This window comes from Cydia pomonella, chromosome 9 (genome assembly GCF_033807575.1).
Source record: "Cydia pomonella isolate Wapato2018A chromosome 9, ilCydPomo1, whole genome shotgun sequence".
NCBI lineage: Eukaryota > Metazoa > Arthropoda > Insecta > Lepidoptera > Tortricidae > Cydia > Cydia pomonella.
The window spans coordinates 15,098,955-15,126,384 of record NC_084711.1 but is presented as its reverse complement, the minus strand read 5'-3'; the positions used below and the strand labels follow the sequence as shown (position 1 = coordinate 15,126,384).

Sequence of the window (27,430 nt, the reverse complement as noted above, 5' to 3'; positions counted from 1 at the left end):
CCTTATAGATTCGTCATGTCCGTCTGTCTGTCCGATTCTGTCACAGCCACTTTTTTCCGAAACTATAAGAGCTATACTGTTCAAACTTAGTAAGTGGATGTATTCTATAAACCGCATTAAGATGTTCACACAAAAATAGAAAAAAAACAGTAAATTTTGGGGGTTCCCCATACTTAGAACTGAAACTCAAAAAATCTTTTTTCATCAAACCCATACGTGTGGAACCCATGGATAGGTCTTCAAAAATGATATTGAGGTTTCTAATATCATTTTTTTCTAAAATGAATAGTTTGCGCGAGAGACACTTCCAAAGTGGTAAAATGTGTGCCCCCCCCCCCCCGTAACTTCTAAAATAACAGAATGAAAAAACTAAAAAAAATATATGATATACATTGTCATGCAAACTTCCACCGAAAATTGGTTTGAACGAGATCTAGTAAGTAGTTTTTTTTTTAATACGTCATAAAATTAAAAAAAAAAATTCTCATCAAACCCATACGTGTGGGGTATCTATGGATAGGTCTTCAAAAATGATATTTAGGTTCCTAATATCATTTTTATCTAAACTGAATAGTTTGCGCGAGAGACACTTCTAAAGTGAAAAAATGTGTGTCCCCCCCCCTGTAACTTCTAAAATAACAGAATGAAAAATCTAAAAAAAAAATATGATATACATTACCATGCAAACTTCCACCGAAAATTGGTTTGAACGAGATCTAGTGAGTAGTTTTTTTTTAATACGTCATAAAATTTAAAAAAAAATTTTTTCATCAAACCCATACGTGTGGGGTATCTATCTATGGATATAGGTCTTCAAAAATGATATTTAGGTTCCTAATATCATTTTTTTCTAAACTGAATAGTTTGCGCGAGAGACACTTCCAAAGTGGTAAAATGTGTGTCCAAAGTGGTAAAATGTTGAACAAGATCTAGTAAGTAGATTTTTTTTAATACGTCTTAAATGGTACGGAACCCTTCATGCGCGAGGCTGACTCGCACTTGGCCGCTTTTTTAATTGATATCAACTCTGAAACTAGGCGAATTAAAAAAGTTTATATGACATTCTTGTCTATAAATACGATACGAAATATACTATTAAAATATTTCCGTTTCCTCGCGGGCACCCTGTATATATATCGTGACATTTAAATAGTCAGGATACCTGTGATAATTTTGATTATTAATTTTATTCTCATGACAGTTCTTACCTTTGAAAACATGTTTACAATTATTTAGTTTCGTATTGGCATTGTCATGTGGCTTAGATTTGATTTACTTAAATAAGTAATAGGAAGTATTGCAATTATATTTTCGTAATATACGGGATACGGGGCATCCCACAAAAACTTTCAGAATAAAAACCAGTATTGGAGAATTTACATTTATATACCGTAATGATACATAACCGTAATTAAAAAAATGTTCACTCCAAGATTTTAACGTGTATGACTGGGGTTCATAGTCCTAATACGAGTACAAATTATCTCCAATGACATTTGAATCATTATTAAATGGAACAGAGTTGCTTTACGAACAAAATAAAACATTATTTAGTTCGATTTTAAAACAAAACAAAATCAATTCCCTTTTCGCATACCATTGATACAAACACTGCCAGTTTTTCTTGTATGGTGGACCAACTTTGTCTCTTTTATCTTATGCTACATCTCCTCTTCTTCAACATAGCGTTTTCCCTCAACTCTATCTTCTCTACTTTGCCCGGTCTTCGGCATCCTCAGGTGTGAGATTGTTTTCTTCCATGCCCGCTATCAAATTTATTTTTTATAAAAATATTGTTACGGTTTACTTTCACTATATAAATCGACTTATTTAAGAGAATAGTAGGTCATCTTTGGTAGCTAACAGTGACTTAAGTTTTACTTACGGATAGTGGGCTGATCTCACAGAACTCACTGTAATATATCGTAGCCAGCACCGCAATGAATAGTCGAATTGTTTGACAAATGACCACCGGCTGAAAACAATATTTTAGGAAATTCTTCACAAAGTACGTATTTCTGTTTTCAGGTCACTTTCGAGACTATTTTTAAACTGAATCACATGGCTTTTTAAATTAAACTCCGTCTGGATAACTTTTATGAAAAGCAAGGATAAAAGTTTTTTTTTTTATAAATACTTAGCCTCGTAAGACCCACGACTTTTTTTAGCTTTTGTATTTGTAACTTTCTTTTATTTCTATAAGAGTTCTAAACACGAATTTAATTTACTGCTTCTGCAAGTACGTGGAGACTTACGAGATAAGTCAACTATGGCTATGGCTTGTAAAATAGGAGTACCTAGCAACCTAACTGGGTGATACCTAGAACACTTTGGTTAATCTTAATTTGGGCGTTTCTTTGTTATAATTTGGTTTGCAAACTGTGATTATATTTAAATTTATTAATTTAACTAAGCTGCCTCCAATTATTTCATTCGAATAATATTTAAGTGTGGGCGTAAGTTTCTAAATTTGCCTCCGTCGTTTCGAGGACAGCGTTGTTCCCGTGGTAGTTACCGCGTTTAAAACTTAATAATAATAATTAAGTCCCGTTTTGCTAAATACCTACCAAGTAATGAGTAAAATTCGTGAAATTTTAAATCACTGTGGGTGATGTGTTAGGAATATTTCACTTTAGGTATCCAACAACACTATTAACTATCCATCCGTAAACCTTATGCCGTTTGTAATAAGGTCCACCGATGGACAGTTAACAGGGTGGGCGATGGTACCTAGACCAAGCTAAGTCTGCATGGGATTTGCCATGACCAAGTGTGGCGATGTCGTTACGAATGTCAAATTTCTATGAAAAAATCACGTTTATAATGACACACAGTTAACTTAGACGGATTCTTATTAAACAAGCATATTAAATTAAAAAATATATAAGTGATTTTAAATATTTCATTCCTTTATTGAATGCAGCTGTTCTAATCTGTGCACTTACGTCTCGTACAGTCAGGCACAAAAGTGGCTTATAATTAATGCCCAACAACAGGCATGCATCTTCATAGCCGCGGGGCTTGCAAGTACAGTACCAACTTATCTGTAATTTCGATCAAACAAATATAAGCTCTCAGTCTAAGTTATAAGGATCCTTACAACTTACACATAAATTGGTATTGCAGTTAGACAGCAAATTTATCTATAAAACGGATCAAGGGAATATGGACCGTTTGTGAATCTATTTAAGGCGTTGTTAGCTCAGATATAAGTTGGTAGACCTGTAATGTTGATAAATCACTATTTGACCGCCACTAAATTACCTCACTGATTACATTTGCTCTCATGCACTTGTCTGACTTTCTCGTGCAGGAATCTTAGTTTATGTACTAACGTGTGTACGTAAATATACGAATTTGAAGTGGGTATATTGTACATTGTATGTACAGCGCGGTAAGTTAAGATTATAAATAAAGCCCAATCCTTCAAGTAAATAGTTCCTAACTGTTTGTCCAAGTTGGTCGACGCTGATTACATTTTTATTACCATTTACGAAAACTTTAAGTATAAGTATGTTATTAACTTAAAAATGTACTCGAATGATTTAACATTACCCCTGGATATCATAAGACCAATACCTATACCACCGTTAAGTCGATGACCGTTCAATTTAAATAATGTGCCATATTTGTTTCATTTATAGTCATCAGAGTTTCAATGTGTAATGAACTGTACAATGTTATATATTGTCGTTAATATTAATTTATATTGTACATTCTTTAGTACAATTGATTATGTATAATTGTATAATTATGTACAAATTATACAATGTCTTTGAATTTAATTAAATGGAGGAAACAATAATATTTACATCGGTAAGTAACACCAGTAAGTATTGGTACACCTTAGGTAATACATACTTGAAATGTACTTGTATATATAGGTTTTAAAGTTAATATCTACAGCAGACAGACTACGTTCTTACTTCTCACTATGTTATTCTGTAAATACCACGGAAAGTACCTACTTACGTCAGTCTGAACATGGGTTTATATAACGTTAGCAATTAACTCTATTATTTCATATTAATTTAATATTTTGACAAACATTGTACGTACACCGTTACGCAATCAAAGGTTTAACTGTGCTAATAATAATCAACCTCAACTCACTGCTGAATAATTAACAAAACGTATCAACCACCAAATGATTAAATACTTAAAACTGATCTCTATTACAAAACGGATATTTATTTTTGTTATTGCTGTTTCATAAACACACAAATCAATGCCCAGGATTCAAAACTGGGACTAGAGATTGGGCTAGAAGGCCGGTAAAATATATAGCTTAATAACAAATCAGTAAATTGTTAATCAATAATTTGCTATTAAACCTTAAGCGACTAGTTGCAGAGTTAGTATTTCAGCTGCTCAGTCAATTATCCGGTTGCTAGTTAAATTGAAATTCTTTAAAAATTAGAAGTCAAATTGTAACAGACCTCACGGCACGCACAGACGCAAACTGGTTTCAAAAAGGGCTGGACAGAGGCATCTCCTAATCGGATGTTGGCTCACTTACATTGCTGCCCCGTTCAGTGCCTTGCCCAAACCTGCGACTGTGGCCGTACGAGTATTCATAACAGTTACCAAGCACAGACTGATCCAACAACCAGTTAAGGGACTCGATACTTTTTTTACTTACAAAAATGTATAAAAACAGACCTGGAGCATAAATGTAAACATAAACATGTAACTAAAGTATACCTGAGGCCTTAGCGCGAAAACGAAATTCGAAATTCCTTTATTTGCCTCTTTATCGCTCGAATGCGCAAGAGCGATAGAATGGGAGATAATGTTTTTAATATTTTAGATTTTTAGGAACTTATGCATCTAAATTAGAGGAAGTTGACTCAGTTTTACGCGACCGCGTTTTTATTAGACTCCAGAATCGCGAGTCAAGTCACTTTTTGTTTGGAACTTGGCACAAAATAACTATAATAGTGTCCCGCAAAACGCTTTCGTCATACAGTTTGTAGGTTCTTTTTAAATAAATGAAAATTGATGCTTTCTTATACTTTGTTTAATCTAAACTAAGCCATAATTGCATGTGAAGACAACGCGTCTTGAATTTTATACAAACAAAAATCGCTAGAACTTGAGTAAAAAAGGTTCAAGTTTTTATTACATTTGAAAAGAACTCAAGTTTTGATATATAGACTAGCGTTAGAGAAATTTGTCGAGCATTAAAGTTAATGTCAAAGTTCTTTCTGCGTATTAGTAGGTAACAAATAGAGATGGGCTGAACATGGAGTTTGCCGAAAACGAATATTCGGCCGATTGTTTGGTTTAGATCTTACCGAACCGAATATTCGGCAGAATTATTCGGGTCATCGATATCATTCGAATAACGATTTAAAAAACACTTCAAATACATAAGCAGCTAAAGTTAAATCGCTTCCTAAAAAGAAATAGGTCAATGGCAAGGGCCTCGCAAACAGATCACCACACTCCAAATTAATAAAAAGATCCTTTAGATTATAAATAAACATTTTTGATTTTGATTCAACATGTGTCATGAGTTTTAATGACAACGGGAAAAAGTACCCTGATGGCAGAGAGTACTTCAAATGTTCTGGAGGAACTTTTACAGGGTTGCGACAAGATAATCATAGGTAATAAAAAGTATTTGCCGAATATTCGGCATTTTAACCGAATAATTTGGCCGAATACGAACATCGGAAATATGCCGAATACCTAATAATTACGTATTATTCGGTCCATCTCCAGTAACAAATAAGCGTAATCTTGAATACAATTCTCCTGAACATTTAATTAACTTGCCTGTACTCGGTAAGCACTTGGAAGAACAGACCTTGTCCATTTTTTACCGCATTAAGAGCTACTTGTTTACCGCATCGAAAGGAGATTGGCCCTTCATCGGTCATCGACCCCCATTCACCTTGAGATAAACGAAGCGTTTATGCTAATGTCAATATGTTCCGAAAAACGGATAACTCCATAATGTTTGAAAAGTTCACCTTTAACGACGCTGCTGTCGCCTAATCATCTATTAGAACAAGGACTTAATATATATAATAAAATACAGTTTATTGAACCGTAAGGTTTATTATCTGGTCAATAAAAAGGCCTTAAATATCTCAGCCGGTCTAATAGGCAGTTGTTAAAGATTGCTTTATATGGTCAGGCCAGGTAACTATTCAATACTTTTTGTTCTGATTCATATGAATGCCAAAGTTAAAATTAAAACCCTTTCAGATACTGGTCTGCAGGGATTTAATCAAATATTTCCTTACAGAACAAGCATTTATATTTAAGGTGATGTTTGGATGACAACATCAGCTGTATAACTATTGCGGCATCGTTGTTGCCGCCGCTGTACTCGTATATGTCAATTTATTTCATAAAATCAAATACAATTTAGTATAGAGGCGTATTTCCAGAATAAATTTAGTAGTCAACTAAATTTATTTACTGCCATCTTTCTACACAGGACTAAATCTCTTAGAATGACATATTGCTATTTGATCCATCATGTTCTTTCACTGATATGTGTTAAATATCAAACGGTGTCGCTATCTATTCAAGCATAAGTTTTTCTTTATTTTTCGTGGCACGTGTTTTCGTAGACTTTATTCTTATACGGAGTTATATATATATATATATATATATATATATATATTTGATAATATGAGTGAAGAAATGAACACTCATTTTTTCAAGTAAATTGTCAGATACAGCGTGCAGCGCCGGCAACAATATTACGTCGCAAAATTAATGCAATTGAAGATGATATCCGAACGTCACCATTATTAAACAAAATAAATGTCATAAATAAAGGAAAAAAATACCAAGACCTCCAGTAGATAGGTAAGTAGTTAGTAGATTTCGTTTATAGTTGAAATACTAGTGTGACTACTTGTAAAAAACACAAATGAAAATAATTTCATAAGAAAATAATTTAATTTGTTCTTAGCGGTCACCCTTATTCGTTGCTCCGGTAAAAAATCAACTCTCTAAAAGTTTAGGTACTCGCCTACTTCATCTAGACGATGCAGATGCTAGACAGACAACGATATATATTTTGGTATTACAGGCGTGTGTGGTGCTTAGCTATACTATATCTGTCGGTAAGTCGGTATCTTACAGTATATTAATATATATTATCACTCCGTCTGTGACGGGGTTTCTTCAGCTAAACATTCAATAAAATTTAAACATAAATACGTACATGCGAACATTTATTTTAATGTTAAAATAAAGCGTGTAAGTATAACATTGTGACATGAAATTGGCTGGAACAATTCACTCGCGTGCTCACTCAAAATGTTATATTCTAGCTAGATTTTCAGTGACTGCTGTGGCATGACATGCAATGAGCGGGTACGCTAAGCTGTCACGTGGTTGTCACTGGAGGATTTAATCTGGCCGGAACCCCTAAAGCTCTGACCACTCACACTAATTGCTTATCCTGTAGAAATGAAACAGAATGCAAAAGGAAACTTTAATCTTCTTTGTGGATGACTCTTTCGGTAACAGGGCCGCAATATACAAAACTCGATGGAGACAAATCGTAAAATAAGATCCAAGTAAAATAAATTGCACAGTCATTTATGTACTTGAACGTTTTCTACGACCATGAGACAACGATCAGAGAGCGATATAAATACCTATTCCTTTATGAAGTACAAAAGCTTGCAAGGCTAAAGTATTATTTTAACCCAGTTCTTCATTGTTCTCCATTGTTAGCTCAATGAATTCCAGTTCAAAGGTAATAGAATCTGATACAGAAGCCCTACAACCCATTTTCAGCGCCGCGGTTAACTAACGAAATTCGCATTAGAGCTAACATTGGATACTTGTGGTAAACCAAGTTCGCTTCTCTAATTATGCCTACTATCCTGCTCTACAGGTTTTACACGTCTTTCTATAAATAGTGGTCCTTCACTGCACTTACAACGGCAGACGCCCCGTCTTGATTCACACAAATTTACATTTTATTTCAAGCTTCATAAAGTCAATTCTCCTATGTGCGTGGTCAGCGGTTTAACCTTTTTGAAGCTAACTGGATGGTGGCCCAGTCGCAAGTGGTAGGAATGAATTTCGTAGACTGCTTGCACTTTCAATACAACCTGTTGCAGATCAAATATTTATTCAGTCTGAATAACTTGCAATTAGTCAGTGAGTAAATTAAACGCATGACAATAGAAATTTAAACCAGGCGGAAGTATACAAATTATACTGTACCCCAATTTTTTGAATACAGGTAAACAGGCTGAAGAGAACTACTTTCAATTGGGGTTCTTAGATATAATAAATACACTTTTAATATTATTTGATTACAGACATATTTTCTTGTTATGTACCTAATCCACAGTCCTGGCCAATATTAGATAATTTTGAACAAATTGTGAAAATTCTTAAATCTGCGGCTGTAGCATATTCGCATTTTTATCACTTGTCACTATGCCTGTCACGTTCTAACAAATATGTAAGTGCGAAAGTGACAGGCATAGTTCCAAGTGATAAAAATGCGACCGATACAGCCGATGATTAATGTAAGAACGTCGAAGTCTTTTCGTTGGTCAAACCAAGACTTCAAGGTTACTTTTGGTTTTACAATATGTGTATATTTTATTGGTTGCTCATAGGAAACCAGAACTATTTTAGTTTAACAAATACATGAAGAGATTCTTTAGCACCTTATTTATGACGTCATGTTGACATGGTTTCTTTTAGTTGTCTGCATCTCCTACAAGCACGATTCAAAACGGATTACTATGTCCATAAAAATCACAAATTTTCTTTGTTTTCAAATGTATTATTACAAAGCAAACTTGTTACTTTTATAGATATAGTAATCTGTTCTAAATCGTGGTTTTAGAAGGTGTAGACAACTAAAAGAAACCATGTCAACATGACGTCATAAATGAAGTGCTAAGAATCTCTTTACCTATTTGTTAAATTGAAATCGTCTGTATTGGCTGGTAAGTACGGACTTTAATTAAGTCACTTTATGTACTTGTCAAAACTTTCTTTTCAGCGTATGCTTACTATATTTCAAAAGTTTCTTCCGTTATATTTGATTTACATTGTTTATTAGTTTCATTGGTTTACATTAATACGAGTAGCCTTCGTAATACATATATGCATTACATAAACTCTAACAAACGGAACAATTGAAAACGTGATTTGCCCATTTATTTATCGGCACACGTTGTAATTAGAAGGTTTCTCTAATGTAAATGAAAATTTCCTAACAAGTTGATTGTATAAATGACTTTCTATGTCCTTTGAGCGTAACAAAAGTCGAATCAAGTTATTCGTAATCAAACTTGGACTGGAATGGGTATGGGTATTAGGCCTATTGATTACGACCGAGGAATAAGGCCGATAAATTTAGTTTCTTAGTGGGTAAGGAAGGCAGTCAGTTACTGATCAGATCACTATGTTGTCATTTTTTATTTCCTATTAAATCTAAATATCTAAGAATTCTTAACAGTTTTTGAGATACAGCTCTGCTCGGGCACGTTTGTGATATGACAGTCCCTGATTGATTTCTGCCCTAGTACATTAAATGTGATAAGAGTACATGTGATTAGTTAGATAGATAGATACTGATTTTGCTCTGAAGACTGGTAAATAGAATTTAAGTATGGCTCATGATTTCATTTTCTTTCTGCTGTTAGTATGTATGTTAACATTATGTACTTAATAATGAACCTCCAGGTCTATGATTCTAAGTAAGTACACTACATTGTACTTCAAATACATTTGTACCTAAATGGGACTGTTTGTGTTCTTATATAAAAAAAATACAGTAATGTTTCATAAACTCAATGAACTATTTCTTTCTTTGCAGGTAAGCAAGCTATTTTAGACTGTAAGCCCGTCTTCTCGACTTTATGGTAAGCGTTTTAAAACACCAAAATGTTACCGTAACTCATCTATACATTCCACACGATTTTATTTACCTACTTATATTATTCTCTTATTTTTTTCCTTTTTTGGTATTTTATTTAAAACGGGAAAATATAATTGTATATTTAGTAGGCATAGTACAGTCAGCACCAAAAGTAGCGGATCAAATAACGCTTCAGAGGGAAAGTAATATACCACGTGATCGTCCACATAAAAAGAGAAAACTTTTTTCCACTTCTAAATATTTTTAATTCTCCATGATTTTTAGTATGTTATTAATACAATAAAAAACTAGGTTTATAGGTTTTCCTTTTTTCAAAATTGACACTACGCAAAAAAAAAATCTCTCTAAACCTATAATCTAGAATATATTATGCTGAAGCGATCGACATCATAATCAAAGTGATTTGTTAAGATTTAGTGAGTGGGAAACGTTTTCTCCTGAAAAAGTAGGTAAGTACCGTTATTTCGTTAGGATCGCAAAGCTATTCTTCCTTTTAACAAAAACCCTAAAAATATGTTTTTAATATAGAACAACTAAGACTGTAAAACACTTTTGAACGTGAATTTCAGAAATTTATCTTTAATATTTATTTATTTATTATTCGGGTGCAGGCAGACCGAAAAGGAGGATGGCGGGACGACTTGGACGTACATTTTTCATTCATTTACAAATTATATACATCCTTAAAAAAAAAATTCTTTCAAATATTTAAATGTCAAATATAACGTATAATTGGGTAATAAATTATATTGAATGTAATATCTACCCTTAATTATACCATATATTTTTTTCCTCTTATCGATATGTATTTTGTTGACTATATTACCTAAGTGGTATATGCTTCAAAATGATACCACATGTTGGCATATGGAATGAAAATAGATCATTTATTGTTATAGCGATCATTACACACCCGTGTTTTATACACAGCTCTCCCATAGAGAATGTCAAGGTCAGACAGCCAAAAAGTATGAAACAGCCAATTTTTTTTTTGCGATTTCGAGGTTGGTCCCATTCCCATACTAAAAGTTGCTCAGTACGACCTATATATTCACCCCATAAATTATTGCAGGTGACTAAATAGACAACCTGTATGTCCTTTCTCGGACCTTAAACTAATTTCACCTAAATCGGTTCAGCGGTTTAAGCGTGATAAACTAATTAGACATACACACTTTCGCATCTATAATATTTATTAAGTATATATGGATTACAGTTAATACAAAATATCGAAATGGTAATCCTTAGAAGTAGGTGTCGAAACACGTCTACAGCATAATAAATCCAAATCCACAGCAAAAATAACAAATGATATTAATAATTCATAATAGGCAGATAATAAGACATTTCATAGGAAAACAATTTACGAAATCAGCAGTTACAGCAAAGTTTGACGTTGCGCTGCCCGTAATGAGCTAGCCCCGAATATATTACCGAAGTTTGGTGAATACGAAATTTTCCAGACTCCAGCCAGATATAAAATAAATGAACTGTAAGGTATTACCGAGAAGGCTTTAATGCTTTTGGCTTCGGCGTATAAATTTGTCAAATTGTAAGCGATGATATAAATAGTTTAAATAGCCCCTATAGATTGTAGATAAGTAGATGTGCGTACGAACCAACTTAAAACCGACTTCTACTACTACGACAACTTCTACTACTAACTACTCCAATTTAGTTGCCACTTAGAGAAATAATTAGTAAATTGCACTTTAGGGACGGCAATTTACGGTTCTCCATCGGTAAAAATAAATGCTCCACTTATATTTAAATTTATTCTTACAGGTGATATTTCTTCTGTGTTTTTATGTTGGTATACTAAAGATTACCCTCGACAAGTATCGCTCAACAATGAATAACCAACAAAATATAAGTTAATAAATAGTTTTATTTAGTTTTATTTGTGGTATTTATGTTCTTCAAAAAGTCATTGTCAATAGTTTATAAAGAATACGTGTATATAAGAAGGAGGTTTTCTCCTACCGGCAAGAGGTATTTTTATTAGTCGTTGATAAGAAGTCTTGCTCAAAATATTCCACCATCCAATCTGATACGAGATAAAGACGATTAATAGCTATAATCGAATAAAAGTCGAGGATTGTCTCCGTTTAAGCATTAATTATTAGTTAAGTTATGGTTTGTACCATTACTGGTAATCGAGGATCGCTACACGGCTAGGCTCCAGCTTAAGCTAAGTCCTCATTTGAATTGCCTTTATTCCATTATAAGTAATGCATACAGTGCCCGCAAACTGTGGTTAAAATAGATTTAATAGAGAAGCAAACTTAGGTATCAAGAAAACCTTAAATAATATTTGTTTCAGTCTATTTTATTGAATATTTCCGTGTTGAATATCATAACACTTATGACGAATAAGAATGATTCGCGCCCACTCTCATTCAACTAATGCCAGTTATTATGCATATCATTATGTAGGGATCCGGGATCTTCATTCGAAAACACAACTAACCCGGACAGTTAAAATATCTGTTCTTTTAGTAGTTGTACTGCCCTTTGGGTAAAATATTTTTTGCCAAATATTACATCCCACAAAATTTGTCGCAGTAGTTAGATTTCCCACATGAACCTTTAGCAAATTTACATTTAGCATTTTATTCATTTGGTATCATTTTACTTTGTCAGGTTTTATTTAAATAAAACGTGGCCTGGCTAAGTATATATTCTAAAAAATGTTTGATGAAATTGTCACTTCGCGTGTCAAAGTGTATCTCATTTATCATTGATAGGTTTTTTTTATTTTATTTAACTGTTTTGTTAATGGGTAGATGGCCCTCGCTTACATACGGGCGACCGTCTACCCTGAAACTATTTGGTGGTGAACTTTACTGGCTGGGTGTATATGGTCCTCTAATTATGAGGTACCACCGATGCCCAGCCATGAGCTATTGCCATGGAGTCGTGCCCCCGCAAATAGGTACGGGCGACATGTTTCCATGTTGTCGTCAAGCTCACCATACTTATTAACCTATCGGATGAGCTAATGCTTTTACGGATACTGGAAAGCGATATGTAAACATACTACATACCTATACGAGGCCTGGACGTTAGTGAGATGACGATATAAGTTGTGCTGGTGTCCGACTTTATTACCTACAAGTAAATGAGTTTCACATGATTATCCACCTGGTTTCTTGAGCTTAATAGTCGCCTCCAAACCTCCCCTTATAGCGACCCCTTTCCTCACACAAAGTTTACCTTAAGTTCATATTAGCCTCACTGGATCACTGTTCACACTGAGTACTGATAACGTTGGTCACAATCCACAAGAGACACATCATTATTCTAATAACACCATAAGAACGTCCTTGACTTGATCTAAAAGCAAATATCACTCCGCCGTAGATTTGTTCGCACACAACCTCCTTTTTCCTACTGTCGTTCTAATCTACCCTCTCAACTTCAGCCAAAAAATCCCAATTACCTAGAAGCGGTTATTTAACTTAAACGTGACTACTAGCGCCATCTACTCCATGACGTTGGCAAATATTAGCCGGTTCGCAATACGTTCGCGACACATGTGTATAGTTTTACTGCTTATGTATTATTAAACTTTTTTAGGCTATTGACTGTTTTGTTGATGAGTGCTGTAAAAGATTCTATTGGTGATTCTTTAGAAATGATTTGGTCTATATTATAAGGATCAATTTAGAGATTATTGCAAAATTTCGTGATTAATGCGAGCAGTACCTGGGCGACCGAGCGATGTTCGGTTATAACTATTTATTGTAATATGGTGGTGTATAGGTGATAATCTTAACTACATTTTTTTACTAAATTAAAAAACTTGTCTAAAACAATAAAAATTAAAAAATTATATATAAACTTGAACATATAAAAAAAAAACAAAAGTTAGTCACCGGGCGAGATTCGAACCCGTAACACTGGTTTAGCAGTCCGCGTCTTAACCCGCTAGACCAGACGGACAGTGGCCGGCAACACGAAATTAGCGACCATATTCTGCGTCGAAAGAAAAACGCATGAAAACTTGAATACACGCGTTTTCCCAAACATAAGACTAATCTAGATAGATTGTATACCCCCAAAAACCCCCATATACCAAATTTCAGCGAAATCGTTAGAGCCGTTTCTGAGATCACAGAAATATATATACATATATATATATATACAAGAATTGCTCGTTTAAAGGTATAAGATATTCAAATTTTGGACAATGTTTTAATAGGTGATCTTTAGTTTGACAGGTGACGTTATCACAGGGGCATGTATCGTCTGTTGTTATTTTAAAGCGATACAGATATGATTTGTTATAACCATGCCCTGTCAGAACTTGCGTCAATTGGAAACTAATTGGCATGGAGCCGCGTAGTTTCCTAATCGATTCTATATTTGGCAGGTATTGTTTTACATGTCTCCCTGTCAGACTGTCTTTATAAAGTTCGTTATAGATTATGTCGGTATGTCGTCTGTGGTGCAATTTATGGAATGATAATGGGAAGAAGTCAGAGTCAGGAGACCTATCTAAAGCCGCTGCGATTTTGACTGCATGGTCGGCTCGCTCGTTACCTCCCAGGCCGACATGCGCTTTAATCCAGCAGAACTCAATTGCTGTCTTCCCGGACTCTTTAATGTTGTGCAGTATCTTATGTATCCTATTGACGATCCGATTGGTGCTACTTCTGTTGGAGATTTCCAGCAAGGCGGACTTAGAGTCCGAGAAGACAGCGACTTTGGGGAAGGTTAGGTTAGGTTACAATTGCGACCCTCATAACGAACTGCTAACAGAAAAGTAGGTTATGTTAGATTAGAACCATAACGCCAACAGAAATGAACTTCTGCCAAAAAGCTAGGTTAGGTGAGCTCCCTTCCGAGGGTCTACAGTATGGGGTTCTTCGAAAAAGGAGTGTACAGGTTTTTAAAGGGTCGGCAACGCGTATGTAACACCTCTGGAGTTGCAGGCGTCCATAGGCGGCGGTGACTGCTTACCATCAGGCGGGCCGTATGCTTGTTTGCCACCGTCGTGGTATAAAAAAAAAAAGGTTAGAACTGTAATCCCAACTACAAACTGCGACAAGAAGTACTTACCGAAAGTACGTTAAGTTGGAAATTGTTAAATTAAATTATTTTACCTGTAATAAATAATTTTTCCAAGGTGAGAGAAACATCCATGAATGAAATTTTCGAAATTGGTTCATATATATGTATACGGATTTGGATGGGTACATTGCTACTTCAGCATTTTAAACCGATGCGGTATTATGTAGGCGGCTTTAAATAGCAGTTTACTTTACCGAGATATATATACAAGGGTAAGTTCCTCGATGAAAACACTGTGCTCAGATTGTTTTATTATGTATAAACCTTTTCATAGCAACTTATTGACATTTCATAAATTGGGCGTTGGGCGATATTTGGACTTATCTCGGAGAAGTTCTCGGTGAATTGGCCGATAATGGCGACATTGTCCCTCAATTGACGTTTCTCTAGTGACTCAAGACTGGGGTTTTTCATAACCACAGTAAATATATTGTCCTCAAATTGCTTTAATGGAGACAGACCATAGCCAAGCCTGCGCTCGTGCCCGCGGCGCCTTTGCGTATCCATAAACAAACCAGAGGCACCGACGCCGCCTTAAAAGTGCCTGTGCGATGCTCTTGGATTACCGTGCTCCATTGTAACGCCTTATTGATCAGCTATGTTGGACCCAGCCGGATAGTTAAAGTACTTATCTTTGCATTTACATTTTAAGAATGACTTTGTCTGGGATTATATAAATGAAATACATATCAGACACACCACATCTCACGTTCGGATGGAAAGAGGAAAGAGTACTGTTGGGACATCATGCTGCCTTGACCTACCTACCTTTTCTCTAAGCGTTTGAATTATACCAGATAAACAAAATTCTCGGGTTATGATATATGTAAATAATAGATTTATTGAACATATAAAGTTTCAATTACATAGCTCTTATACTTTAGATTTTACTGATATCTAAAAACACCCTACTTTATCACTGAGTCACTCAACATTTATAATTTATAAAATAATTGCAATTTAAATTGTTATTATGTTTCTTTACGACGTTGATCCAGGGAGTTGTATCAGCATACCACACTTTTTTACCCTCCTCCGCGTTGACTATCCCTCGTACTGTAGTGGAATGATTGACATACGGAAGGACAGACAAACAGACATGACGAATCCATAAGAGTTCCGTTTTTTGCCATTTGGCTACGGAACCCTAAAAATGATCTATGATCTTAGTTGTATCCATATGCCTACGCTTTATTTCAAAACGAATACGAAATTCAGCGTCATATTTCAGAGGAAAGTAAATATTGGATTTTAATCATAAATATGTAAAAAATATAAAATCATACTTGCGTCAGTACCTATACTTAGGAGGTATTGAAATAATCCCTCACCCTCAAAGCATACCTACTCGTATCAAAATTCATTACTTGTATCTATTTCGTTGGAAGTAAAAAAAAACACTAGTTTACAGTTTTACAGTTTAACTTCACAGTAAAAAGTTCATTATCATTGTCCTAACCAATGCAATTCGTTATTTCCCTGGGTCACGGATATAAGCGACTAGATTCCACAGAAACGACTATCTTTCATAGAAAATCCTACAAACATAGGCCCATTTAGATATAATAATTTACCCTAATAGAGGCAGGTCCCGTTATGACGAGAAACGCAAGAAAGCTCGAAATCGGTCAAGCGCGACTCCCCTCAAAATGGACGCCATATTATAATGCAACTAAATATGAATTATAAAAATCATGTTGTTATCTAGTCACGCTTTAAAAACACGAGCTTTCAATCTTAAAGTTGCTTTTTCCCATATGTGGATATGAGTTGCGTCGGTACTTTCGTTATTCGTCGTTATTACTTCGTATGTATGTATAACATGTTTTGTAACTTCTGAATGCATGCTAAGTATATACCGGGTACTCCGGCTGTAATCCTCTAACTAACCAACATTTGTTCAGCGACTTTTAAAATGATGAAGTGTATAGACTTCCTGTTTTTCATACAAAATAAATATAACCTTCAATATACACTATAATCAGTGATGATGACCGGTTTGGCCGAGTGGGTAGTGACCCTGCCTACGAAGCTGATGGTCCCGGGTTCAAATCCTAGTAAGGGCATGTATTTGTGTGATGAGTCATGGGTGTTTTCTATGTATTTAAGTATTTATAGATATTTATATATATCGTTGTCTAAGTACCCTCAACACAAGCCTTATTGACCTTACTGTGGGACTTAGTCAATTTGTGTAATAATGTCCTATAATATTTATTTATATTTATTATTATTTATTATCAGTATAATTGACTTTGCATGTCAGCAGTTGTCACACTTTAAACATGACAAAATACATTGTACGTCTAGAATAAAGTTTACAATGTTCTAAAAATCAATATATACAAGTTATTTTTAAAAGTCGCTAAGCAAATGTTGTTTAGTTTGAGGAGTACGTAGACCCGGTAGAAGATTTACATTTACATACTAACAATTATTTTAAATATTGATATTATATTCAATTGCCAGTGTGCGAGTTTTACCTATGCAAATAAGGAAGGTAAACAAATTTGTTTTTTTTTTTTTAAATTTTGATTCGGAAGTTTATAGGTAAGTAAAACTTTTACTGTTAACAAATTTTCAAAAATTATGTTTCAAGATCAGCCAACAAAATTAAAAAAAAATAGTATATATATAATATTGTACATTTTTAGACGACCATGCGTTAGTGAATCGTTATTTAATAGAAGCAGTTTTTGAGTACCTGGGTAAAGTTACCAAAATTTTTGGAAAAAAATATCTATACTTACCAAAATAACGCATTAATAATCGACTACCACGTTTCGGCTACTACGAAATCAATAATTTATTCCCATCAAAGAGTATCTACCCAATGTACCCATTAATCCCTCGATAAGCTACATTCTCCATCATCCAACTTGTCTGATTGCATCGGAAACATTTCAAACAATGGGCAGCGCTGGAGTCCCACGTTGTCCGCGGAACCCTAAAAACTGGCTCCCATGCATTCCGCGTTTTGTGAGTCTACCTCGTAGACTATCTCTCATAGACTTTGCGTTATGTCAATTCAGAGCTTCTCCATATAAGCGCTCTGATATTTGTAAAATAGCCGTTGATTCCTTACAATGGTATAAATAGGTAATATTTCAATCACATCAATGGATTTTTCTTTTCGATGTCTTATTTTTTGTATGGATGATTTTTAGTTTTAATTATTCTCAAGTAAAATATAATCTACAACTATAAAGACATGCCATTGCACTCGACTTTTTTTTATATATTTGATAGGATACACCAACACAAGCGTGTCAGAGTGGTTAGAAACAAGGCAACGAAAATATTGTTGACCCAAGTAACTAGAGCCGAAGCAGCTAACAACTGTCAGATAGACCTTAGGTAAACTTTTTTCACTCCATCAATCCAAGCCGAAAAGGTACAGTCTATTATACTACACTGCCAGTGCTGATTATTTTATTCTACAGCCTTGTGATTATTTCTGACTTGCAATATTTTTTGTTGATACACATTTAAAAGAACGATAGCTTCTGCATACAAACGATATACGATATGGACGTTACGGATTTTATTACTCTATTTGTACACGTGGACTACGTTTGTATAGAAAAGTGGGCGTCTCCTTTTCTCTTATTGTACAAGCGAGGATACTAATATTTACTAAGCGAACTGAACGAAGCGGCTTCATCTACCTTGATGACAGTGTGTTGTTCTAGACGTCTAGCAGGCAAATGATCTGCGGTCTAATCCAAGTTACGTCAAGCGATCGTTCGCTGTTCGCTCCCAATGTTTTTACATCGAATCGGGTCAAAAATTTAGGTTGAACCATGTTGAACCCAAATATCGGTCGTTTGTTCACCTCTCTAGGTCATGATCTCGTTCGGTTCGTTTTAAACCCGCTGTTAAAATATGTGGGCTAGTTTTTAAATATAAACATCGGCGCCTGGCCTTCGCTTACACGGCTAGCGCTAGTTTGTATTTTCTGCCATATTCGTATGATATTGAAGATCACCTGTTGTTTCACAAACTTGTCGCCGATAGTGTTATAAAACATTCAACTGCCATATGCCGCTTTGTACCATGAACGACCTCGTCATAAATAATTAGCTTTATTTTAAAATTTTACTACTTTTTTTACACTACGATTGCACAGAGTGGAAAATATACGAGTAATGCACTAAACTAGACATGTCTTTAAATAAAGTATACCAAAATAAACATGCTCTAATCCCTTGCCTAATTTTAATGTATGATAAGAACGACACTAAATGTATACGTATGATTAAATTATAAATTCAACAAAATAGAAACTAAAGCTGTGTATCAACGTGAAATGGACCCAATTCAGCATAATGATAGCTTAAAAGCCATCGCTGGTACATCACTAAACATCACCTAATCAGCCAAAATACGTCCAAAATACGAATATAAACTAAAGTATTTTCAAACAAAATCTACCCATTTTCAGTGCCCTCGAGTATAGTTTTAGAACCGGGTGTATTTAATTTAAATGAGTGTAATCGTAAATGCGCGCTAGACTCACGTATCGGTTGGGCGGCGCAAGTAGGATTTCCTTTTTAGACTACTAGTCCATCATTGGGTCAGTGTGCGAGGGACGGGGCTGGAAGGAAACACATAAAGGGCTTACTCGTTAAATCTTTCATGTAGAACCCGAACCGATGGGGCAAAAGGGGTTTTTGAGAGGAGAATAGTATGAAACGTAACGTCGGAAGGCCTCGACAAGGTTGAGTACATGGTTAAGATTCCAGGAAACCAGCAGCGAACATTATAGGCAATAGGCAGCATCATCAATCTTAATTCTAATAAGCAGAGGTTGCCAACGTTTGGTTAGTACAAAACCAGTCAGATTGTTTGGTAGATTGGCTAATCAAACTGTCTTTAATATCTGGGATATAAAACATGCATAATTGAATCGTATGTTATTATGTCTACGTAATAAGGTTATCTTATATTTCAGTGTTTTCCGTCCGTTCCAGAAGCAAGACATGTGTTCTTAATTATCACATAATTATTACATCCGCAATTGAAATACATTAGTAAAATTTTATTCATATTTATAGAACAGAACTCTACACAAGCTAATAAAAAAAATCTGCCGCTATCTCAATGTAATTGGAATGCATCCGTTTTGCCAATTAAGATAATTCTGCTACATTCAATTTGATTTTAGCAGCGTGTTGTCTCGTAGCAATCTACTTTATTATTATCTACGTATCAAAAACGCATACCGACTTAACTTTAATTTATCCAATAGTGAAATTGAAAGTTGTTGCCTAATTCAATTCAACAACTGACCACCGAAGGAAGAGTTAAAAAGATACCTAACCTGTACCCCTAGTGTAACTTTGAACGACATCATAACGTGACGAACGCGTTTGCGTTAAGTCTCATTTTGTATAGGATTTTGAGTTTCCAAAACGTCCCGCTTGGCGCGCTCTTTCGAAATCCAATACAAAATGAGACTAAACGCAAACGCGTACGTCACGTTTGGAAATCGAATTTATTTACACTAGGGGTACGGATCTCGTAATTGGTTTTGATTCATTATAATGATTATTATGCGGATATGGCGTACATTTTTAAAATACCTGTTATAAAATACAATTCAAAAGTAATCGTGAGACTGCAAGGTAGGCGTATAAACCCTAACACCTGGATCGTGCATTCGATTTATCATTTCGCCAGATACCGAAACGTCGAATGCCTGAATATCTCGAGTCCGATCGATCACACCCAAATATGGCCGCCTGATCCCTAAACGCGAGTTTTATTGTTAAGGCCTGCTGTGAAATTAATACCAGGATATAAATCAAATGGGCTAATAATTATACAATCACGAACGTACATATTCATTTAGGTGTATTGATTTATCTGATTTTAGCGAGTGACATTGGGCGCGCGTGGGCCGAGCGTAGGCGCAAGCGCCGCGGGATGTTCATTAGAGGAAGCGACCTCTGCAGGTGTTAATTGCAAACCTTGTAAAACAGAACAAAGATAACATCTTAGTGACCATAGGCTTTAACACGTTGGGATAAGGTTTAGTATTCTTTAGCCAAATGCTTTTTATCAGATTTCAGGACCAACCTGCCACTAACTCGACTAGTGCAGTGTGAACTGAAGGAAAGATAAAATCTGCTGAATTACCACCTGCCTAGCTGTCAGTGTCAGTAAATAACTTATAGGGTTAATTAATGGGAATTTTATCGCATTTGCAAAATACCTATGTAAAAATAATTGGATATATTTTGACTAAATATCGTTTCTTCACAATAAGTAAGATGCTTTGCCTATAATATCAACTATTTTTGGCATCTCCGTCCATCGTATAGTTAGATAAGTTATTTGGTCAGTATTTGAACCAATCCTTATATGACATCACGCACAAACGTTGCATAAAAAGTTAATTTTATGTTATAAAATAATGACTCAGGTACGAAAACATGGCTAACGATGCTCGGCCACGTTTATGGAAATCTTTATGTCAAATAACTTCGATCGTTGACTCACCAGTCACCACTATCATCAGGAGATTGACCATAATAACTGAGCTCTGAGATTTTTACGTTCACTGACGATGACGCATTACTTATAATGTTACCAGGAACAAACTTTGAAACTAAACGTAGGATATTACTATATGTAATTAATTATAGATAACTTACCTACAAATCTAACGACAACAATGAACGCTTAAGTGGGCCCTTATAAATGAGAGCCTTATTTAAAGTTAAAAAGTCTAAATACTGAAATATCCATCGAGTAAATTTCCAGAACTTTTCAAACTGTTCGAAGAAATTCATATCAGCATGCTGAATAACGACATTTATTTGTTTTAACAATAAATTAGCATAAAAGCGGTCAGTAGCGTAGTTTCAAACGTGTCTGTGAATTATTGTTTCGAATCGTAATAAGAGACTGTTGCTATACAGAATGGTTTAATATTATTGCTGATGAATTGAATGATTAAGCTATATATCTTATATAAGCACGAGTAGGTGAGTACCAACCAACTTTTTGCAGTACGCGACGTACACGTGTAACTTTGTTGATGGCAATCGGAATATACTTTAAATAATTTTCAAGTCGATTCGACTGTTTCACTGAGATGCAATCGCGCCATGGTATCTACAAGGTGTTTATTTAGTCACCTGCCATAATTTACGGGGTGAATATCAAGATCATACTGAGCAATATTTACTATGGGGCCAACCTCGAAATAGCGAAAAAACAGATTGGCTGTTTCATACATTTTGGCTGTCTGACTTTGACATTTTGGAGAGTAAATTATTTTTCGCGATTTCGGGGTTGGTCCCATAGTAAAAGTTGCTCAGTATATATTCACCCTGTAAGTACTTATATGTTACAAGCTGTCTTGTATATATTACACAATGGAAGTTAATCTTTGTCGTCGTCTAGGAATCACATAACTAAGTAATGATCTTCTTTAATGAACTGCAAAGTATTTTACAATAAACCTAAATTTCATGCCGATGGTAAGCTCCACTGTAAACTGACTACCAAGAAATTCAAAAGAATATCTTCAAGCAAAATCGTGTGAAGTCTTCCCATTACAGGTCCAACTCATAGTAATGGCTTGTTTGTACCCAGTTACGACTATTTGTTAGCAACTTTATGTATGAACAAATCGCGAAAACGCTACTTTGACGCTCAACAGAAATATCGGAACGTTTATGTCGCATTGTGCGTTGTGGACACACATTACTAGGCAATCGGTAGGTACCTAGCGGCGGCTAGTACAAAGGACAGATCAATAATAAAGTTTAAATTGTGTAAAATACGTTTGTTACCACATACACCGCATACAGTTTAAGGGAATTTAGTTGGCTTACTATATAGTTAGAAGGTACAGAGATAATTATAATGTAATAAGTTACTCGAGTCGTGATATTGAAGTAACTGGGTAGTTTTGTTTTTGTTGAGGAAGCATTTACACCAAAACGATGTAGCGCTGATGGTGGATCCTGCCTATGAAAGTAACGGAAACGAATATGATTAAAATCCAGTAAAAATAAATATTCCTGTGACATACTCATGTGTTACTGAAGTGGTTTGGATCTATAATTATAAATTATTAGGAGTTCATATAAACACAAACTTCCTATTCAAACAAATTAATAATGTGTAGTAACGAGATATAGAATCAGGCAGAGCAACAAAAGAAACTTAAAACGAAGATACCCATTTATCTTGTCCACGTGTGTAACTAATTATCCGCTAAACGAGCAATAATTCAATCAATAAATAAGCCGAATAGGATTCGCGTCGCCTTGGAACTGTAATTTGTATTTTGTCGTAAAAATAATTTGTACGTTCGAAGCGATTGTGCGTCACAGTGGACAAGGAAGATTTCATTAGCTTTTCACACTTGTAGCCAAAGTCAGATATCTTCACACTTATGCACCTTATTCCTTTATAACAAGCCAAAAAAATGTATACATATTTTTGATGCCCAATTGCCCATTGCATGAAATGTCAGTGTGAAAAGATAATGAGAATGTACAGTCAGCATCAAAAGTAGCGGATGAAACAACGCGCCAAAAGTATCTGATATTATACACTTTTCCAAATGTAGATAATTTTCAAAATTTCGCATTCAAAATTATATCTTTTACAGTATTAATTGTTCTATATTAAAGACATCACTTTTTGTTAAGCTGTTACAGAATGGAAGATACTTATGAAGCGTTATTTGATCCGCTATTTTTGATGCTGACTGTACGGAATGCCACGCTGCGCCAACGCTTTCGCCACTGAAAGTTTCATGGACGTCATTGTGTTTTGACGCACTATATTTATCTTGCTCACTTTTGGCAGTTTATTTGCCTAATTGTCATTTTCTTCTTATTTTTATTTAGATAGATTCAGATTCAGAGCGAAGTTTTTGAAAAATCGTACCCCTTTTTTAGATCACTTTACTATTGGCAGAAATTTAATTAGCATAATTTTGAGCTTAAAACTTACAATAAATTAAAATTCAATAACACGGTATCCGCGGTTCCAAGCACGCACATCCATCTCGCTCAAGTCGCTCACGCTTACGCTCAGTAAGAGCGAGAGAAAGATACGAACCTACGGGGCCTTCAGAGCTAAATATATTTTTACTTTATTTATATTTACTTGTATACAACATATTTGCGGTGTTGGTAGTAGGTGTTCTGACATTAAGTATCCACTTTTATACAGCTAGTACGAGTATAGCGACGTGGGTACTTATGTTGGGACAATTAATTACTGTACTACATAGCAGCCGCACCAAATAATGAAAATTCAATCTGCATGGGTTTTTCGTCTATGTACCTTTACCCCTTTCCTTTTCATTAACGTTACATTTGGATCTATCTTTTACATAGGTACGAGTCGAGGTTTTAACCCGCGACCTCCGGATTGCGAGTCGCAATCTCTTACCGCTAGGGCACCAGCGCTTCCTTCTGAAGCAGAACTACGTTTTTTTTAATAAAAACAAAGAAAAAACAAGAAAGAAGTTGAGAGAAAATATTACTTAAAATTTACTTTACTCTAGGATTATAAGAAAATTAGCATCTGATTGCGTGTATTACAAAACACATTAAAACTACAAAACTCTGGTTAGTAGCAATTGTATCAGATGTATTAAGACTAAACAGCAAAAATGTACAACAATACAGAACACGTAAACTAAATCGCGTAGTCTCATTTCAATTCAACCCACGCGACGCTATATCAATAAAAAATTAACAAATTCTTCCATTGATAACGATCTTGACTTCTCGCATGTTACTGTTTTCGGCATCTTAAAATTTAGCTTTAAATACGGTCTTTAAATTTGACGAGAGAAGACAGTTTGTTAAATATTGTTCGTTCATGTCACTGAGCGTTTTGAAGTGTTCGTTTTTCCCTTAAGTGTTTCTGGCAATGTTCCGACGCCGGCGGAAGTCCCGATTGGCATGCCGGGCGACCACCTTGCTCGAACAGACCATGCTTGTCTGCACTCAACCAAACTTTTACAGTACATATGGGGCTACTTTATAGCACTAGTGCGAGAAGTAGCATATTACGTTACTGTGTCGAACATTTAAAGGGCCATATGTACTGTAAAACGTTGTACGATACATGTGCGAATAGGTAATTCGCAACTCGTGTCGATTTAAAACACTCCCTTCGGTCGTGTTTTAATTTATCGCCACTCGTTTCGAATTTCCTATTTTTCGCACTTGTATCGTAATGTACTATTACATAGTTCCTAAGGTTGGAATTTCATTAAGTTTAAATAGAATGATCGGTGAAGACATCGTTTTCAGGGAATCGGGCCTCCAAAATTGTACCTTATCGAGTAGTGAAAAAAAATAGACGCATAAAGATATTTGTATGTTCCACCGTTAAAACGAAATGGACCTATTAATTAGCAAAGCGACAGCGGTTAATGTGGAAATAGCGCAGAATTAAGCTTTTTTTTATTAGATCTTTTTGTAATGCCTGATAAATGTTCAGTAAAGCCTGACCAGTAATATATGGTCTCGCGCACTATTGCGGAATTTCATTGGAACTAAATTTTTCATACTAAATTGAACTGTCACCCTATTCGCTATGTGCACGACTATCACGCAACCTAGTGTCTGCAAGTCTAGGGGAAAACGTCAATTCACTACATCTAATAAAACTATTTCAAAACTAAAAACTACTAAACAGATTTTCATACGACTTTCATCTATCAATAGAGTGATTCTTGAGGAAGGCTTAGGTATATAACTTGTTAAGGTTTTGTGTAAATTGGTTGAAATATAACGATGTTGTCGGAAAAAATCACGCTCGCTAGGAGCTTTAATCGAAAACGCTGCCTAATCCGTTTGAGCTATAACAACACAATGTATGGTGGGGTTGTTTCTCATTCATAGGTCTACAAAAAAGTCCGTGATGTTAAATGTCTATCTTTTAAGGATAACTTGTACGAAATGTTAAAGACGCTATCCGCAGTTAGTTCAAATGTTTACCACTTTTTTATGATAGAGGAGGCAAACGAGCAGACGGATCCTTATGCGGTGGGTTCGCTTTACTTATTTATCCCCACCATGCACTTCGCACGGTCCCAACACATGAAAATAACAGCGCCCTCTTGACAGTGATCATATATTTCTGGTCAGGCTTTAAAACACATCAGACCTTCGCATTCTGACCTTGTGTAAAGTCAAATTATCTTCAAGAGTCTTCTCAGTCCGACCCTTTTTACAGAATAGCAATTACCACTGCTCCGGCGTTTTTGTTTGTCACTTATATAAATGTATTTTATTTATAGGACATAATCGCACATTGTTATCTGTGTCTCTATTGCTCGAATTTCCAAGAGCAATAGAGAGACAGACGCTAGAACTATAACGCAATTTCGATTTCTGGTGTTTGCGGTTCGTTCTTAGGACCAAGAGATGTGCGTAAAGTGCAAAATATCTCTTTCTGCAAAATTACCTGCCTTATCAACCAAACCGCGTACTATAAGATGAGGAATGCTATTTTTATGGAAATCCTATTTTTCTCTCTTCCATCTGCTTGGTCGTTATAAAATTGTACTAGATGCCTAGCTTGATTTATTATACTTGTTTAGCTTGTTATAAATTCATACTTTTTGTATCAAAGGTACTGTAAATTATTATGCAAATAAATGATTATTAATTACCTACTGAGTGTAGGCGTCTAAACTCAAAATAACCTGATGGTTCGCTTTAAGTTTTGCGTTGTTGTATTAATTGTTGTTTTATTTCGTTGGAGCTAAGAGCAGTTGGTTTCGTAATTTAAAAGCCGTTGTACAACCGTAATTTGTCGTTTCTGCGACTAGTCCCAAAGCGCGTCCTTGATGACACGAGCTTCTCATTTATAATATCTACAACATTCATCACGCGACGCTTCATTTTTAATCTATCAAAGTGGTGTTGTGATCTTTATCACAGCGTTTTTAAGGCAGTTCAGACAAAATTTGTTTCCGAATCTCTCGTAATTAGAAACATTTTATCGGATAACGTCATTCTCATTCATGAACCCGCGTTGGTTCATTCGTTTTTTGCTAGCGTTCCGAGTCGGTCTACGTATCCTGGCACAATTTACGACTATTTCTACGAGTCGAGTATTGAGCAGTCTTTCTAGCCGACGTTACTTCCTACGCTAGTATCTTCAGTGACGCCCTCACTACGCCCGCTATTATTAAACGAGTTCATTGGAACATTGGAACATCTATTTGCGCAATTTGTAGCATAGCAGCTATAGTTCTGCACTGACCTTCTCTGCCTCCGCACGACTCGCGGTGCATCGCTACCACTATCATAACGTGGGCACTCTGTCAACATTACAGAATCTACTAATGATGTCATCTTTATCACTTGAAATATATTATGTCGATGCCACATGAAACTGAAAACAGACCTTTCGGTTCATGTATACCTGTTTTACAATTAGGCAGTAAGGCTTATTTTTTATTTTGCACGTCCCATT

The 27,430-nt window shown here is 35.3% G+C and overlaps 1 protein-coding gene across 1 annotated transcript in view; it reads left to right on the top strand.

The window, feature by feature from the left end:
- The window catches only part of LOC133521460 (ecdysone receptor), a 378,815-nt gene that overhangs the window by 102,728 nt on the left and 248,657 nt on the right, over positions 1-27,430 (top strand). The gene's annotated exons all lie outside the window — the stretch shown is intronic.